The 18,644-nt window shown below is 41.5% G+C and overlaps 1 long non-coding RNA gene across 1 annotated transcript in view; it reads right to left on the bottom strand.

Moving 5' to 3' along the window:
- Nucleotides 1–9,984: 9,984 nt before the first annotated feature.
- The window catches only part of LOC311032109, a 267,939-nt gene continuing 259,279 nt past the window's right edge, over nt 9,985–18,644 (bottom strand). The window contains exon 3 of the long non-coding RNA XR_014599156.1: nt 9,985–10,052. This is a non-coding gene — a long non-coding RNA (uncharacterized lncRNA). The remainder of the gene's footprint in view (nt 10,053–18,644) is intronic.

The raw sequence follows: 18,644 nt of genomic DNA, 5'->3' as shown, positions 1-18,644 counted from the left end.
AGGGAGTGAGAACAAATTTGAAAAAAAAATAAGTTTTATTTTTATGAATTACAATTTGGATCAAAGCACAAAGTCTCGATCTATCTGTTTGATTGTGGGTTGAATAAATCTTAAATTCGAATTAAGATTGAATAATCTTTTTAATTAAATCAGGATCTCTTACAATCCACTTTTGATTTACCGCACATCCGATTTCAGTCTTGCAAACTAAACTCAATTACTAAAACAGGCAGTAGAGGGAGCTCTACTTTTATTCGAATGTAGTTACAAGAAAAGCCTTAGGGCGCTCTTGTGTTCTAGAGTAGTTGCTTAAGCAACCAGCAGAGGGAGCTAATTTATTTTGACTGCAGTTGCGAGGGCAACCGGCAGGGGAGCTGTTTTCTCCTTTGACCACAGTCGAAGAAGAGTTGGGGCAGGAAGTGACGTATTTTGTGGCCCTGGGCCGTTTCACGTTACAGATTAGCACCAACACACAGCAGATTAGCACAGCGGCTAGAAAAGTTAGCTCGGCGGCTAACGACAGAAGTACTCAGAAGCACAGTTACACGCTTTATCGTCATAAAGTTTGGTTTACTTCTAACGTTTTTAGCGGCTTCTCTTTAAAAGGTATCAACAGCTGACGGGACGCTATTGAGGTCGTTGCCTCGGCGACCGGTTTGTTTCATTTCCGCCGTGAGGACGGCTGTCTCTGTCAGCTTAGCTAGGCTGCTCAACGGACGGGCAGTTTTCTGAATTAACCTAAAGACCCTGGAGACTCGCAGCGGAATTTAGCTAAGACAGGACACAGTAAAGTTCTCGGAACGTCGCGATAACTTTAGTGTGCCAAATGGCCTTGTTACAATAAACGTGCAGTGATGTTACTGGGACGCGCGCTGAGTAGCGGTCTCTGTTAGCGTTCCGTTTCAGAGGGAACCTGGGTTCTCTGGTTTAATTTAAAATACTCTGGAAACTCGCAGCAGCATATTATCAAAGCAGAACACGATAAAAGACCCGGAACATCGCGGAGACTTCAATGTGTTAAATAGGTTTTCTCTGTGAAGAACGTTTAGAGGCGCTTCGCGTGAGCGCGTGTTATTGGCAACGTTTGTACTTCCACTGTGTGATACACAGTTGTTTCCGACCAGTGAGCTAGTCTGGTCTAGAAGCTTGTCTGATTTGAATTAGAAGTCCTGGAAACTTGCAGCGAAATCTATTCAAAACAGGACACGATTACGAGCCCGGAACATCGCGGAGAACGTAACGTGTAGGAGGCGTTATTTCAGAGCGTACGGCGACGCTATACGTTTAGCATTCAACAATGCAACAATCGGCACCTTTTGACAGTGCTCACACAGCTGGGAAGCCGGCGTGTTTACACGCGACTTTATGATCACGTGGTATTCACGTGTAGCGCTCCGGACAAGAAGAGGAGAAAAGAAAGGAGGGGGGAAGAATTAGACTAGTCTTTCGCCGTTAAATGTTAGTTGTCCGTTTATATGACTTCGTTGCAGATACAATGATTTAAATCAGCCTCACACGGGGCACCATAATATATGTAGGATGATAAGGGTTAATGCCTAATGGTACCTACGTAAACTGTGTATGTAAGGAAATTACGATATTAAAATATGTATATCAATGTATATTAATCTACAATTTCAATACCTGCTCTCGTAAAAGGGGCACCATCTGTTGGTCAGACAGAACTTTATAGAATTCACGTTAATGATTCTAATGACCACTTATTCCTTAATTCACAATTAATCAATATCATTTAATAAATCAGTCTCATTCCTTAGATCATAAGTTCTTGAAATAGGGATCTTTGTATTCTGCACAAAAGAGATATCCACGGACAACGACTTTATGCTTTAGGGGAATTTATTGATTAACTAGGGATTAAACAAAAGTGAATAAAACAATAACAGATGTAATAAACAAAACACCAATACAACGCCAGAAATAAAACAATAACAGATGTAATAAACAAAACACCAATACAACGCCAGAAATATAACTGGAAATGTGATTAACAGCTTATCTAGCACGTTTGGCGATAAAGGCGAGTGTGTTCTTCCTAAGAATTTGGACTCCTTAGTAAGAGGAAAAAGTGAATAATGGGATAAATGACCTCACAGATATTAGATAATTAACAGACGCTATACTTAGTTTCACCCTGCAACTCGGTCATTACTGTTGAATGCGGATTCGGTCTTACTTTTGGACGCTTCTTCTCGGCTTACTGAAACTCCAAGCGGTCGCTGTTCCTGTCGGTGACGTAGACCCGGAGGTATCTTCCTTGCCGTGGACCGAGGGAACCGTTAGCGCCGATCTGCGGTAGTTTCGTAGCGGGCGTCCGTCTTTGCCGTAGTCCGTCTTAGTTCAACAGCTGTCTTCTCCTTGAGTTCGGCCTTGGGTGGCTTAGGTATAAACGTTAGTCAATATGCCAAATCTTGCGGCCGCCGGTTGAGTTAGCATTGATCAAAAAGGCTTGCGGAAAAAGAAAAGCTAAAAATGCAAAATTGAAGAATCTGACGTTGAACGAACTATTAATAAAAGGAGTAAAAATTGAAGAGGGTAAAAAGAGAGAAGCGAGAGGCGAAGGCCGGATGGCCAGCGCCTGGGGGGGCAAGAAGCGCCTGGACGCAAAAAGCTCCTGGAGGGAAGAACGCTCAACTGGTGTCTCTAACACGCAGCTTTTATGCTGACCGAGGGGGCGTGTCCAAGAGGGACCGGTTCAAGTTACAGTCCGAAATCTTTGTGATTTAAACTGTTAACAAAACGAAATGCAATCCTATGACTAGAACGTTTGAACACCATCTCGCCGTTATGGTCAAAGTTGGCACATGGCATATAGTTCTCACACAGAATGATAGGTCAAACAAATGAAACATGAACTGTAAACATTTCTCTGTACAAATCATTTTAGGTAGAGTTGAAAGGAACTTTGATCAAACACATACAATGCAAACCTATGAAGCTAGCCCAAACAAGTTTGGTAACTTTAGTAAGCATTTTGTCCCTGGGTGATGCGGGCAGATTAATGAGCAAACATATTTTCGTCTGACTGCGTGAGTGCAGTAGTTATGTCCATTACAATGACCATGTTAATTTTTAGCAATTTTGGTAACTTCTCTGTTCTTCGTCGTAGAACAACGGGACGTTCGCCAGTATGTTTATAATTCCTCAATGATTATTATGGATGGTTTTAAACTAATATTGAACACATATCTCATCCTTTTCTTGGATTGGTCAAAATGTGAACACGTTTTCCTGCAGAGTTCATGTGACCTCTCTCTGAATGCCAGCAGACCAGGTCATTAGTTTATGACTCCCAGGAGGGGAGGAAGTGGTCTTCACCATGCCTTGGGAGCAAATGGTGAGGAAGAGATATGGTGTTATCCTTTATACTTCAATCGAGGCTCTCTGTCAAACAAAGGTGTTAATCAGTTTCCAGATGTGTTTAGGTGCCTCAAAGTCTGGTGACTCTGAAGGTCTGGTCCTCCTTGTTCGGGGGTGCGTGGAGATCTTGTAGATGCTCTGATTTAAGGGTTCGTAAATACTCTAACCGAGCCATAAAGAGGACTCACACTTCCTGCAAGTGGTCCAGTGAGCTGAAGGAGAAAGTTTACTCATCTGCTAGGAGGGGACCTTTGTCTGTATATCTTTTAAAGGTGAATAGTTCAGCTTTCGTTCATTGAGAAGTCACATCCAAGAATCTTGGGGCTGTAGCCCCTACAGTTTTAAAAGAACACAAATATTTTCGTGGGAAATTATTTTACATACATTGAACATTTATTGCACAAGTTCACATTCAGATTTGCACACATTCAAATTTTGTCCACAACTTCACATTGTCTGATACAGGTACACAAATATGTTTTGCACCAAATATACTATAACAATAGGAGCAAAAATGTGAGCGTGTCAGTTTTTTAATCTGTGACTTGTAAAATAGGATTTGTGCACCTGTAATTAAGAATTTGTGAATGTGTAAGTGTTGTAGATTTCTTTTCTCTCCACAAATACAACACAAGTACACAACACAGAGTCTGTGACTTCAAATTTACTGATACACATACACAATCACTGTCACAACTACAAATTCCACTGTTACAGGTGCTCAAACCTTTTGTAACAATAATACCTTCATAAAAAAAAACACAAATCTGTATCTTAGCACGTATCTCTGTTGTTTACTAGCTACGGGTTAACTTAGCCAGCGGGCGGATTGAAATCCTCACTGTGCTGATAGAGATGTACTGTTGCACTCTTCACACAAATGTACTTATTCTAAGTCGCTTTGAATAAAAGCATCTCCTACTTAGCTAAATGGAAATGCATTGAGATTCGCCTCTTGGTGTCTATATACTCTTTGGTTCCGGTGAAGAAGACGGAAGAGGAGTAGCAGGGCAAGATGGCGGACGAGCCCGCGGAGACGGAACAAAGGAACGAGGAAAGAAGACAGCAGGAGGGAAACCTGGCTGCCTGTAACATACAACAGCTGTCCTTTATCACCCAGAAGCCCGGCGACCAAACCCGGGTTCGTCGGCCGCGGCACAAAAACAGCGTAGTGGGTTAAGGTGAGGTGGTCTCAACCACATGGAACGGGACTCGGCGGTCCGGTAAACGTCACACACCGAGAGGGATTCATTAAACACGCACGGCAGCTGTCCGGTCTCTGCCCAGACAAACACTCTTACTTGAGATCGCTTCACGGCGCGAGTCCGGTCGGTGAAAGTCCGTTAAGGCGTCTGGCGGGTATGTTACCTCTGCTTCGGAGCTTGTATTGAAACAAATCACGCACACCCATGTGACTGCTTCGAAAAATGGTCCCAAGCTGCGCTTATCGGTGCGCGCGCATGTGGGTTCTTCTTCTTCGTTTGGATTTCCGGCAGTTTAGACGCTTCTGGGCGTATTACTCCCCTCCTCAGGAAAACACTCTAAGGATAATTTTATTGCTTCAAATTTTCACATACAGTGCCTTGAAAAAGTATTCATACCCCTTGAACTCTTTCACATTTTGTCACTCTACAACCACAAACTTAAATGTATTTTATTGAGATTTTATGTGATAGACCAACACAAAGTAACACATAATTGTGAAGTGGAACGAAAATGATACATGGTTTACAAAAATTTAAGCAAATAAAAATCTGAAAAGTGTGGTGTGCATTTGTATTCAGCCCCCCTGTGTCAATACTTTGTAGAGCCACCTTTCGCTGCAATTACAGCTGCAAGTCTTTTGGGGTATGTCTCTACCAGCTTTGCACATCTAGAGACTGAAATTTTTGCCCATTCTTCTTTGCAAAATAGCTCAAGCTCAGCCAGATTGGATGGAGCGTGTCTGTGAACAGAAACTTTCAAGTCTTGCCACAGATGCTCAATGGGATTTAGGTCTGGACTTTGACTGGGCCATTCTAACACATGAATATTCTTTGTTTTAAACCATTCCATTATAGCTCTGGCTGTATGTTTAGGGTAATTGTCTTGCTGGAAGGTGAATCTCCTTCCCAGTCTCAAGTCTTTTGCAGCCTCCAACAGGTTTTCTTCCAGGATTGCCCTGTATTTAGCTCCATCCATCCTCCCATCAACTCTGACCAGCTTCCCTGGCCCTGCTGAAGAAAAGCATCCCCACAGCATGAGGCTGCCACCACCATGTTTCACAGTGGGGATGGTGTGTTCAGGGTGACGAGCAGTGTTACTTTTCTGCCACACATAGCGCTTTGCATTCAGGCCAAAAAGTTCTACTTTGGTCTCATCTGACCAGAGCACCTTCTTCCACATGTTTGCTGTGTCCCTAACATGGCTTGTGGCAAATTGCAAACGGGACTTCTTATGTCTGATTTTCAACAATGGCTTTCTTCTTGCTACTCTTCCATAAAGGCCAGATTTGTGGAGTACACGACTAATAGTTGTCCTGTGGACAGATTCTCCCACCTGAGCTGTGGATTTCTGCAACTCCTCGAGAATGACCATGGGCCTCTTGGCAGCTTCTCTCACTAGTGCTCTCCTCGCTCGGTCTGTCAGTTTAGGTGGACGGCCATGTCTTGGTAGGTTAGCAGTTGTGGCATACTTCTTCCATTTTTGGATGATGGATTGAACAGTGCTCCTTGAGATGTTCAAAGCTTTGGATATTTTTTTATAACCTAACCCTGCTTTAAACTTCTCCACAACTTTTTCCCTGACCTGTCTGGTGAGTTCCTTGGTCTTCATGATGCTCTTTGTTGACTAGTGTTCTCTAACAAAGCACTGAGGCCTTCACAGAACAGTTGTATTTATACTGATACTAAATTACACACAGGTGGACTCTATTAACTAATTAGGTGACTTCTGAAGGCAACTGATTGCACTGCATTGTATTTAGGGGTATCAGAGTAGAGGGGGCTGAATACAAATGCACACCACACTTTTCAGATTTGTATTTGCTTAAATTTTTGTAAACCATGTATCATTTTCGTTCCACTTCACAATTATGTGTTACTTTGTGTTGGTCTATCACATAAAATCTCAATAAAATACATTTAAGTTTGTGGTTGTAGAGTGACAAAATGTGAAAAAGTTCAAGGGGTATGAATACTTTTTCAAGGCACTGTACTATGGAGCTAGAACAGTCTCATAATTCATAAATGCACACAGAAATTCATAAATGCACAAAAAAGATTTACAAATGTATTTGGGGATTTGTATATACATGTGACTCAAAACACAAATACATTTTCAATGCACACACAAATATGTTTCATTTCATATGTAAGTAAAAAATATTCACATATAAAAAACAAGATTCATAAACATATTTCCAATGCACACACAAATCTAAAAAAAAATCACAAATACATGAATGTTAAAGTATTTGCAATCTTCATCAAATACGCATTTGGGGCTTGTTACATTCATATATGAACTGTTGGACCTGTATTTACAAAGTGCTTTTAATTTGTAAACCTCCCTGCATTTGTGTGTGAAACTTTTGAGACTCCCCTGACGTGACTCTGATCCACAAATGCGTTTTTTCTAAGAGGAGGTTGTCTGTAGCCAATCAGATGTCTCCCTCCTTTACAGCCAATCACGTGAGTGTCTCCCCTCCTCCGGACGGCGGAGACGAAAGATGGCCTCTGGCAGTTCAAATGTAAGTAAAAAGTACTCATTTCTTGTGAATCTTTTACATAAGTCATATTCCAGAATTATGAATGACTGTTTAGCATGAATCGTGACGCTAAATCAGGTCTGAAACCTGTTTTCAGTGACAGAAAGTAAATGCATTCAGCTGTATTTTTTGTTTGGTTGTTTATCGGCTGTGTTTACCATTTCGGGTGCTACCGTATGCTGTTTAGTTAGATAAATTAGTCCTCAAACACATCATACAGTTTGACATGTTAGAGTTAGCATTACAGAAGCAAGTTAGGTTTAAGTGTCAGGAGTCATTCACGCAGCGGCGTCATCGGCCGTAGCTTACGGCTCCGCTAACGTTCATCTTTCCTCTGTCCTGTGTACTGCGAAGCCAGTTTAGTGGGTTAGCGAGGTATGTTGAGTCTGTACTACAAGTCAGTCAGTCAGGCTGTACTACAAAGGTGGCTCTCTTTTAGATCACCACGGTAACTTATGCTTAGCTCATAACCTGGTCCCGACCAGGTTATGTTCAGAGTTTAATCATAAAACCGGCTATAAAAGCGCTGCTGTTTCACTATTTAACTAATTTACAGCTTGCGGCACCTTTACTTTGAAAGTCCAGTGGAGCTGGATCAGAACGGAGCGTTTGTACGGAGGGAGAGATCAGCTGATCCGCTGCTGTTGACTTTATCTCTGAGCGTCTCCGCCTACAGGTGTTCTCCTCACCCGTTGAGCTGAGCGTCAGGAGCTCATTATATATTAGACTATAGTCTATATTTTACTTTTATATACAGTCAGTCACCACTGATAGAAGTTGTTCGCTCGCAGCAGGACGGATAATCAGATGGATAATCGGTTAAGTTAATAATTTAACTTAATGTGGCCGTGAATAAATTAATTCCGATGTTTCGCCTGTTATATTTCAGTGTCAAACAAAAAATACAGCTGAATGCATTTACTTTCTGTCACTGAAAACAGGTTTCAGACCTGATTTAGCGTCACGATTCATGCTAAACAGTCATTCATAATTCTGGAATATGACTTATGTAAAAGATTCACAAGTAATGAGTACTTTTTACTTACATTTGAACTGCCAGAGGCCATCTTTCGTCTCCGCCGTCCGGAGGAGGGGAGACACTCACGTGATTGGCTGTAAAGGAGGGAGACATCTGATTGGCTACAGACAACCTCCTCTTAGAAAAAACGCATTTGTGGATCAGAGTCACGTTTCACACACAAATGCAGGGAGGTTTACAAATTAAAAGCACTTTGTAAATACAGGTCCAACAGTTCATATATGAATGTAACAAGCCCCAAATGCGTATTTGATGAAGATTGCAAATACTTTAACATTCATGTATTTGTGATTTTTTTTTTGATTTGTGTGTGCATTGGAAATATGTTTATGAATCTTGTTTTTTATATGTGAATATTTTTTACTTACATATGAAATGAAACATATTTGTGTGTGCATTGAAAATGTATTTGTGTTTTGAGTCACATGTATATACAAATCCCCAAATACATTTGTAAATCTTTTTTGTGCATTTATGAATTTCTGTGTGCATTTATGAATTATGAGACTGTTCTAGCTCCATACTGTACAGCCCTGTATCTTGTAAAAACTGGAATACTACTTTAGCAATCAAGTGGTGATTCTCATTTTGACCAAATAAAGTTTTATCTGAAAATGACAGAACTCCCAAATCTAAAACTCTCTTATATAAAATGCTCCTTTCTGTGGTATATTTGTTACATTTCAATATAACATGTTCAACTGTTTCAGACTTTCCACACTCACAAAGCCCAATATGATGCTTTCTAAAAACATACAAAGATTGATTCAACCCACAATGCCCAAGTCTCAACCTAGATCACTTGTGGGTTGTCAAGTAGGAGTCGAGACAAGTTGAGAGAGAAAGTAATATTATTTTGAATGCGTCTGCGTCAAATTATACATCATTCGAAAGCTGCGAGTCTCGTGAATCGAACAAAGCCTGCCGTTTTAGGCTCACGGAGACACATCAAAAGCAAACACAGCGTGTGTGCAAGGAGTGCACAGAAAAAAAACCAATAATAGGCGCTCTCTGTTCAACAAAGGGTTCAAGGCCGATATATTTCCATTGCTTTCAACCCTTTGTTGAACAGAGAGCGCCATCTATTGGGCTCAGAAAATAAAGAAAATGCTTCACAAAGCTTCATTTGGTCTCTGAAGAAGATATTGTTATTGTGTTTTTATCGCTTTGTACCACTTTACGACGGAGGGCTAACTATGGATGCTGTGTATTTCCGTGTCCGTCAGACTCTTACGGAAAATACAAGCCCTCTTCCGTGATTCTGCGATCCGAATTGGCTGAACAATCTGTCAATCAAGCGAGCCAGCGCTTCACTCGCGACAGAAGGCTTGTATTTCCTCTTCTTTTGGGTTGTTTTTAGTGTTTTTACAATGTCTAAAGTAAAAGGAAAGACTTTGGAAGACGCCGTAGAGTTTTTCACCCGCGACAGTGATGAATAATTATCAGGGATGCGAGGATGGGAGGAGGGGAGTGGCTGCAGCGCTGATGACAGGAGGAGGAGGATGTTTGTCCCAGGACATGATGCTTTGCTAGATCGTTGAGTATCTAAATACATTTTCAAAATGTTATTATATTATTATTCAATGCGTTCATGAATAAGGAGTATAGGCTCGATTTTTCAAAATAAAAGTGTCATGTGAATATGTGGGATATGTATCATATGTACAGGATATGTGATGAATACAAAGGTGATGTTATTCAACTATCACAGCTTGGTACTTACTTTCATGATGTTGAGTCATAGAATTCAATAATATCCATCCATCCATCCATTGTGTACCGCTTATCCTGTATTCAGGGTCACGGTGGAGCTGGAGCCGATCCCAGCTGTCATTGGGCGAAGGCAAGGTACACCCTGGACAGGACGCCAGTCTATCGCAGGGCCTACATGTAGAGACAAACAACCATTCATGCTGAATTCAATAATATGATTTATATATTACTATAAACCATCGATTTTCAAGCCAGCCAAGCCGTAAAGATTTACGAGTAAAGACCTGACTAAATTAGCACCCGAGTGCTAATTTACATCACTATGGTTATCTGAAAGTGGGGGTGGGGAGCAGATAGTGTGTGTTTATTTGCAGCAGAGGGGAAATCTTACAATGGGGATTTGACTCAAATAGCAGTCAATGCACCTCAATCAGAGGGTCAGTAATATAATAATAATAATAATAATAATAATAATAATAATAATAATAATAATAATAATAATATAGCTAATGATTGTTTACTATGATCTTTGACATGTGCCAAATGGAGTCTCCAAATGGCCATTTGCAACTCCGTCTGGACATTGCCCTACATAAACCACTGCTAAACAGTCATTTTTGGGTGTTTTTTTGTCTACTTTCTACCAGTTGTTGGTCAGGCTTGTGGCTAACTCGCTTCACTCAAAAATAAAAAAAATTTAGGCGAGGCAAAAATTTGCAATTTCTCAAAGTTATGTAAGAAGTCATAGTATAGTATGTCAATAAAGTCATAGTATAGCATGTTGAATAAAAATGTTGAATGCAAAAATAATAATTGCAGAATTGCAGACTGCTTGCTGTGCCACCTGACTTAATCCAACTGCACCAATACTCCATCCCACGCATCTCGTCTGTCAAGGGTTTTTTCGGTGGGTACCACCGGGCCTGAAAAAAATTCTAGGAGAAACACTGCATAGTATAGTATGTCGAAAAAGTGATGAAAAAAGTCATAGTATAGTATGTTGAAAAAAGTCATAGCAGAGTATGTTGAAAAAGTCAGTTTGGTATGTCGAAAAAGTTATGAAAAAAAGTAATAGTATAGTATGTTGAAAAAAGTAATAGTATTGTATTTTTAAAAAAAGCTCTCAGTCTTTGCAGCGTGTCAACATCAGATGAAGATCGTTTGTTTGGACCAAAAACAAAAGCATCAAATCAAGGAACACAAGGTTGTGAGTGAAGGTTTATTTCTACTAACACCACTTATTGATTCAATTAGTGTGAAAATGTGTGTTTTAAATGCTTGTTGTCTGGTTTTAAACAGCTTTACTATGTAAGTATATGAGACACTCCAGGAAAAAGCTTTCATACACTGATCAATTCTTAAATGTTCTATTTAGCTTCCATAACACATCTTTTTTTTTTTTTACATTGAGATTTCTGCTAAACTCACTAACATTTGCCATTCGATAATGCCTCGATTGCATATTTGAGCATTTAAGAAAACGTTTAAGGTTAGAAATAATTGACTAACTGGGGCGGTCGGTGGCGCAGTGGTTAGGGCAGCCGCCCCATGTACAGAGGCTCAACGTCCTCGACGCGGCGATCCGGGGTTCGACTCCCGGCCCGGGATCAGTTTCCCACAATGTGTTCTCTCTCTATCTCTCTCTCTCTTGCTGTTTCCACACTGTCTGTATAAAATAATAAAAGGCTTGAACGGCGCTCTAGCCGAAAAATAATCTTAAAAAAAAAATAGAAGTAATTGACCTACTGTCAGTAATCATCTGGGGAAGTTTCATGGTGATATCAATTAGTTATTATTTTATTTGTATGCCTTCAAAGTGTATGTAAATAACAATCCATAACTTTAAAGTCACTTACAGTGAGGTCATAGCAGAGGGCCCCATGAGGACTAGACCAGAAACGTATGTGTGAATTTAACTCTCAGTTCCTGCTTCTATATTCTTCACAAACGTGGCCTGTTTTTGTTTACGAGGACCTTTTTCAGAACACAGTTTGGAGATTCAAGGGATCCATCTTCTCTGAATGCATGGGGACGACTGTGGCTCAGTTGATAGAGCGGGTTGGCCAATGTTCGGAGGGTCGCCGGTTTGTTCCCCGCCCTTGTCACTGTGTCATGGTCGTTGTGTCCTTGGGCAAGACACTTCACCCAGCTTGCCTCGTGTGAATGTGTATGACTGCTGTTTGTTTGAGGTGGTGGTTAGAGGGGCCGTAGGCGCAGAATGGCAGCCACGCTTCCGTCAGTCTGCCCCAGGGCAGCTGTGGCTATCATAGTTTACCACCACCGGTATGACTGTGTGTGAATAAATGGAACCCATCACCCTGTCAGAGCACTTTGAGTGTCTTGAAAAGCGCCATATAAATCCAATCCATTATTATTATTATCAATACTAACATGGAGGAAGAAAGCTGCTGTCAACATTGTATTACTTAAAGAGACAGTGTGTGGGAATTACTCCCATCTAGTGGTGGAATTCTATTTTGCATTCAGACAAATGACAGACAAAAGACGCTGGAAAACCCAGAGTTAAGCCTGAAGTTCCCTCGCTAAGCCCGAATCCTGCTTCCTAGTCCAGCCTCTGTTCAGTCAGCAGTCACTCCGATCGGAAACCGATGTCTTTTTGACAGTTATTCCATGTTCTTATCCATGTATTTTGCCTTATTTTCCTGAAACTGCATTAAAGTACCACAGGTAGGCTACATATCAGCCTACCTGTTATTATTTTAACATTGTGACCATTATTATTTTCAAAGGTGTTTTCAATGAAGTCAGTCAGAAGGGCAACATATAGTCATACATGTGTGGCCACTCCTTTATTGCACTCACATAGTTCATAGCAGCACATTACAGACAGGACACTTCCTGTTCATGCCATTTCAAAATAAGAGTCCCGGATATTCCAGTAAAATGTGTTCTAAAGCACACACGAGGAAGTTTCATTCACCCAGACCATCTAGTACAGGCCACTCAATAAAGTAGTTTACAATTCAATTCAATTCAATTTTATGTATAGTGTCAAATCACAACAGAAGTCATCTCAGGTCACTTAACACATTGAGCAGGACTAGAATACGCTAAAAATTTCCAGAGTCAACACAATTTCAAAGTCCCAACATCACCCAGGGGCAAGCGTTACAGCGACAGTTACACACACAAATACACAAAAACCAAGTCACTGCTTGAATGGTACAATAATGATGGTTTAGGTTAAGATCCGTGGTTAGTAAATGTAGACTTTTAGGCTTCGCATTCAGTCGGTCTGCCATAATTGTCGGCAGTGGCGTGCACAGGTAGACACTAGGTGGTGCTAAAGCACCTGCCCTTGCCCTCTGGACCAAGCAAGTGCCCTTTTGAAAGTTCGTTTTTTTCACACAAAGAAACACGAGACAATCCGGTCAATTTTCAAAATAAAAACAGTGTGAACGCGCCTCAGTTGCCAAGCTGCAACTTGCATTTATTTGTCTCTGTTGTGAAGTAGCCGGTCTCAACGCCACACAGCTGGGCATAAATTATCGGCTGCTCACAAGCTAGACGCTACCCAAAATCAGTAATAGATATGACATGATGATGACCACCAGTAGAGTTTGTCATTGGTATCCTACAGCATGTGAATCTATCTGTATACTTACTTAAGATGAATATTTAGTAGGCTATTGTGTAGGTTTACATTAGGCTAGGCCTACATAATTAACACTTGCAGTAATGTATTTGCTAAATGACAAACAGGCAATACCCAATTGCCTGCAGAAAAAGTAGCCCTGTGCCTTGTTGAAATATAACCAAACAGTCTTATTCATATTGTTGGTCTCTTTTTATTTACCAATTGCAGCATAATGCCTAGAAAGGAGAGGATAAGAAGGAAAAAAGAAAGGGAGCTACAGCAGGCAGCCCAGGGGAGCAGCTCTGTGGGAAATAAAACAATAGCATATAACGTTCAACATGTGCCTGTAATGTTTATTTATTTTTTAAATCTCACACTGCCATAATAAGGCAGCCGTCAGTTCTACATGCCGCATAAAGTGCCCTTATTTTTCACTGAGCACCTGCCCCCCAAAATGTCTGTGCACGCCACTGATGGTCGGCAACGCTCCTTTCAGCTGTAATTCCTTTTTTGCATGTAATACGCTTTATTTCCTCATACATGTCCATCAGACGCTGCAGCTGACTTGGTGAAAGGTACGCGGCCGCACGTCTGCATCAGTAAATCTGTGATCGACACCGTGGTCTACTGAAGAAAGCCGTGAACGTGCATTTATACGAATGATTCACACTAGGCATGCAAATTATCGAGTAATTCATTAATCGATAGTTGTTTCATGTTATCGATCAATGATCGATTAATTGATAAGCGGCAATTCTTCTGACAAGCTGAATTTCCCTCTGAATAGGTTCCATCTATTGTATACCAGGGCTGTTCACACCAGACGCGTATTTCTCCGCGACGGTCGACAAGCCTTCTGCTCAGCTGTTGTTCATTCAGAGCTATTTTTTCATTATGGAGTAAATAACCCCATAAAATTAATACGCCATGTTTCTGTAACCAAGAAATTTGTACACTTCTTGTATTTATCCGTTTCCGAGAGAGAGAGAGAGAGAGAGAGAGAGAGAGAGAGAGGTAGTGCAGATATACTGTTGAAATACGCATATTTGTTTATCTACTCTTCACATTCATTAAATGTATTTTCTCTTCCTGTTTCCCAGTGCAAGTTGAGATAGACAAATATGATCGCATTTGTCAATCACGGTATTTTGTTTTGAAAATTGCTTTTATTTTGAAAATTGACCAGATTGTCTCGTGTTTCTTTGTGTGATTTACTGCCAGAATTGACGTGTTCGCTCGCGGCATATGCAAAAAATAGAGCAGACGCCGAAACGATCGCTTCGCGGCGCGGGACGGCCGCGCCTATTCGCGGCACTCCGCGTCTGGTGTGAACAAGGCGTCACTCACTGCGACAAACTTTTAAAGAGCGGTGACGCGCACGCTACGTTGCTTCGGGGGAACTATTTTCTACAGCAGTGACGTCGGGGGAGCTACTTCAGTGTGACACATAACAAATCACCGGATTAGCTTGACGTTTGCTACCGTCATAATTTATCAGTTTACAGCTACTACAATGTTTTGTTATATCATGCATAATTTATTGCAAGAGCACGACCATCGGGACAAACATTTACCCGCCCCAGTGGCATGTATCCCTCCAAAATTAAGTCGCCAGGGGAATATTTTAGTCGCATTTGGCGAGTGGGGACCGCTAGTTTACAGCCCTGCGTAACATAAAATGCTATCTCCCTTATGATATAAAGAAAAATGCAAATCATATTTTGAATAATTTCATTTTAATGCATCAATTTGGGGAATTTTGAGAACCAAAATATGACGTATAAATTACTGACCAATTTCTTACAAACTGCTGGTTCTGATCCAAATGTTGATATACTAAATGGGGTTGAGGAGTTTAAGCATTCAAGAAAAGATGAAAACAAAAATGACTAAAGCAGTGCTGAGCCTATACTATTAGTTTAATATAACTATTATTATTATTATTATTAATAATATAAGTGGGTGACTATTCCTCAGCCTTCCTTGGTGTTTTGGTTTTGACCCTGTTCACATATACGTCGCCACTTGCCCATCTCTAAGCGACAACTTTTAATGGATGTGAATGTGTTCTAGCGGAATGTGGCCAGGACAGGCGATGCGATGTGGGCGGGGACGGAGATAAAATAACTTTAACTTTCTGCGATACGGGTGAAGTGAGTACCAAGCGGGTACCAATCAGAATGTAGAATAGAGATGATTGACAGTTGACGTCAACAGAGAGTTGCCGCTTGAAGTCACCGTCGGCGGCAGTGAATTTTTTTTTGCCAGCGAGTAGAATTCAGCGAGAAAGCGAGTAGCGACGTATGTGAACGGGGCTATATGCGCCTTCAAACTCGCCAGCTGAGGGGGGGTCGGCGCAGGGGACGCCTTGCCATGGCGACGGGGGAAAACAGAACGTTGATGAGCCAAACCAGCCGCAAGGATTTCCCCTTATAATAAGCGCTGCGGAAACGGAATCAAAATAATTTTGGGCGAACATTGAGACTATGGCGGCCTGAATTAGACTATGGCAGTGTGCCATAGTCTCGTCAATGTGTGGGAAACACTGCTCGTCTTGTTGTTGTCGTCAGAGCCCTGCTTCAAGTACGTCTGGCGTCAAGCGCACCCTCACATGGACTGGCGGGGAATTACGGGTTCAAAACGCAATTAATTACAATTAATTTATTTTAATCGAGTAATTTCGTATCGACAATTAATCGATAATCGATTAATTGTTTGCATCCCTAATTCACACATGGCTTGACTTAGCCGAAAATACCAAAATATCACAGTATGACGTACAGCGGGGCTAATGCAGCAAGGAAATCACTGGATTGGTCTGCGTCATCAACAACAGTGTTGCAATGGTGACTGACTGGTGGGCTGCAGATTGTAGAAACAGTTCGAGTCGAGAGAGAGATGGATTTAATTTCATGTGGTGTTAAACAAAATAATCGTTGAGTTGAGAAGTTTGACTTATCTGCAATTAGGTACATTGCACTGCATGAAAAGTCGGATTTTCGTCCCTGTAAACGCCCGGAAATCTCCCTAATTTTCGGGAGTTAACGACAATTTACAGGCTGCGAACGCCGCGTTCGTCTGTGCCGAAAATTGTCGAAAACGGACCACAGCGAAGGCTCTAATTAGCATATGAATAGCAGCGAAACCGCGCCTGGCCAGAGATGGCTTGAATATCCTCACTCAGGATTGGATGAAACCACTAGTTTTAAACAAGTATAATCGCTCGTGATTGGTTGGCAGATCTGGTCATTATAAATGTAAAGCCAACCCACGTTGGCAGATCTGTCACTATTGGTCAACCTGATGAGTCATTATAAATGTAAACCCCACCCCCGTTGGCAGATGTGTTACTATTGGTCACACTGGGTCTTTTAAACAAGAATAATCACTAGTGATTGGTTAGCAGATCTATCACTATTTATTTATTTGTTTATTTCGGGCATGTACATTAAGTCATCATCACACATCTTGCTCACACAGTAAACATGAATACACATGGCCGAAAGGGAAAGCGGGAGAAGCCGAGGCTTATCTAGTCCCGCCCCCATTACCCAGGGGGGAAAAGAAAGAAGAAAAAAAAAATAATAATAATAATAATAAGATTAAAGAAAATAAAGAATAAAAATAAAATTAAAGATAGAAAGTAAAAAAGAACAAAGAATAAAAATAGTCTTTTCTTGTCAATTGCATTTTAACATTTTCTTACACTTGTGACATTTGACATACTATGTTACAGCAGTAGGTGATACAGAGAGCTGAAGTCCAGTGCGTACAGATTACGTGAGTGTTTGCACACGTGTCCATATTTGTTCATCACGAGTGAACAGCAGTCTCATCATGTAACAAAGTCTGGAGGGGGTCAAATCGACAGAGAGCAGAACAAAAAAAAAAAAAAAAGAAAAGAAAGTCCAGTGTAGCTACTATTTGATGGGATGGTGTGGGAGCCCCTTTTTTCTCTTTTAATTTATTAATCATCACTGTCCTCTGCAGCTTTCGCTGCCCTTAACTTAACGCCATTTCCTCCCGGTTAATGGCCACTTCACCTCGCTTCCGTAACGGGAACTCGCGAGCTGCGGAGAGGTCAGAGCGCATCCCGACCATGGCTGACCGATTGGTCACTATTTCTTCCCGGTTAGTGGCCAGTTCAACTAGCACCAGAGCCGCGGACTCGCAAACTGCAGAGATGTCAGAGCGCATCCCAACCACAGCAGACCGAATGTTGGCGTTGTCCACCCTCACACTGGTCAGCTCAGTGGCGACCTTTCACATTTTCCGATATAGCATGAAGATTCCACATCCCAAGGCGATCATTCCAGTTGTCATGAACGCGAACACGTACACGTCCTCGACGTCTTCCACATCCAGAGTGGCAAGGCAGATGACTCTCCACTTCCCCCAACCATCCATGATGTAGCCGGACATGAAGGTCCCGTCCGGGCACGCAGGTTCGCCAGAACCCGCACGCCGTGTTGAGCAACTCCATCGTGAATTGTGGGAGTAGCAGTTGTGCTTGGCATTCATACCTAATTTATGTCCACATTGTTGATACTCCCTATCACGTACAACTGACATCATATCATACAAGTTTCTCAGGTCCAGCTTATTGTTTGGGTACAGAATGTTCATTTGTTATGCTCCCATCCAGTCACAGCACCCTGCCTGCTGATTTGTGCTCCAGACCCTTATCAACTCACATGCAGTAATCTGTACCGGTCAAGTGTTGAATATACATACTTTTTCTTAAAGCCACTCAGTGTTGGTGTTTCTTTGACTTCGTCTTCTAACACATTCCATTGCCTAACACCTGTGACCGATAAGGAAAAGGATTTTAGCGTAGTTCGTACCTTCCTTTGCCTGAAAATCAAGTCCCCTCTGAGATTGTGTCTCTCTCTGTGTATGAAGAATTTTTGCAGGTTCTGGGGGAGACTTCTGTTTGATGCTTTGTACATCATTTGTGCTGTGCGATAGTTTATTAAATCATATAGTTTGAGTATTTTCGATTCGATAAATAAGTGATTTGTGTGTGCCCTGTAGTTGGCGTAGTGTAAAATTCTCAAGGCTCTCTTTTGGAGAATTAACAAGGGCTGTGTGGAGCCTTTATATGTGTGTCCCCACATCTCTGCACAGTATTGCAGGTGCGGTGAGACTAGTGCGCAGTATAACAG

Source organism: Eutrigla gurnardus, assembly GCF_963514095.1.
Source record: "Eutrigla gurnardus genome assembly, chromosome: 1".
Classification (NCBI taxonomy): domain Eukaryota; kingdom Metazoa; phylum Chordata; class Actinopteri; order Perciformes; family Triglidae; genus Eutrigla; species Eutrigla gurnardus.
Note: the sequence above shows the minus strand (reverse complement) of the source record. Positions and strands in the feature narration are given on the sequence as shown.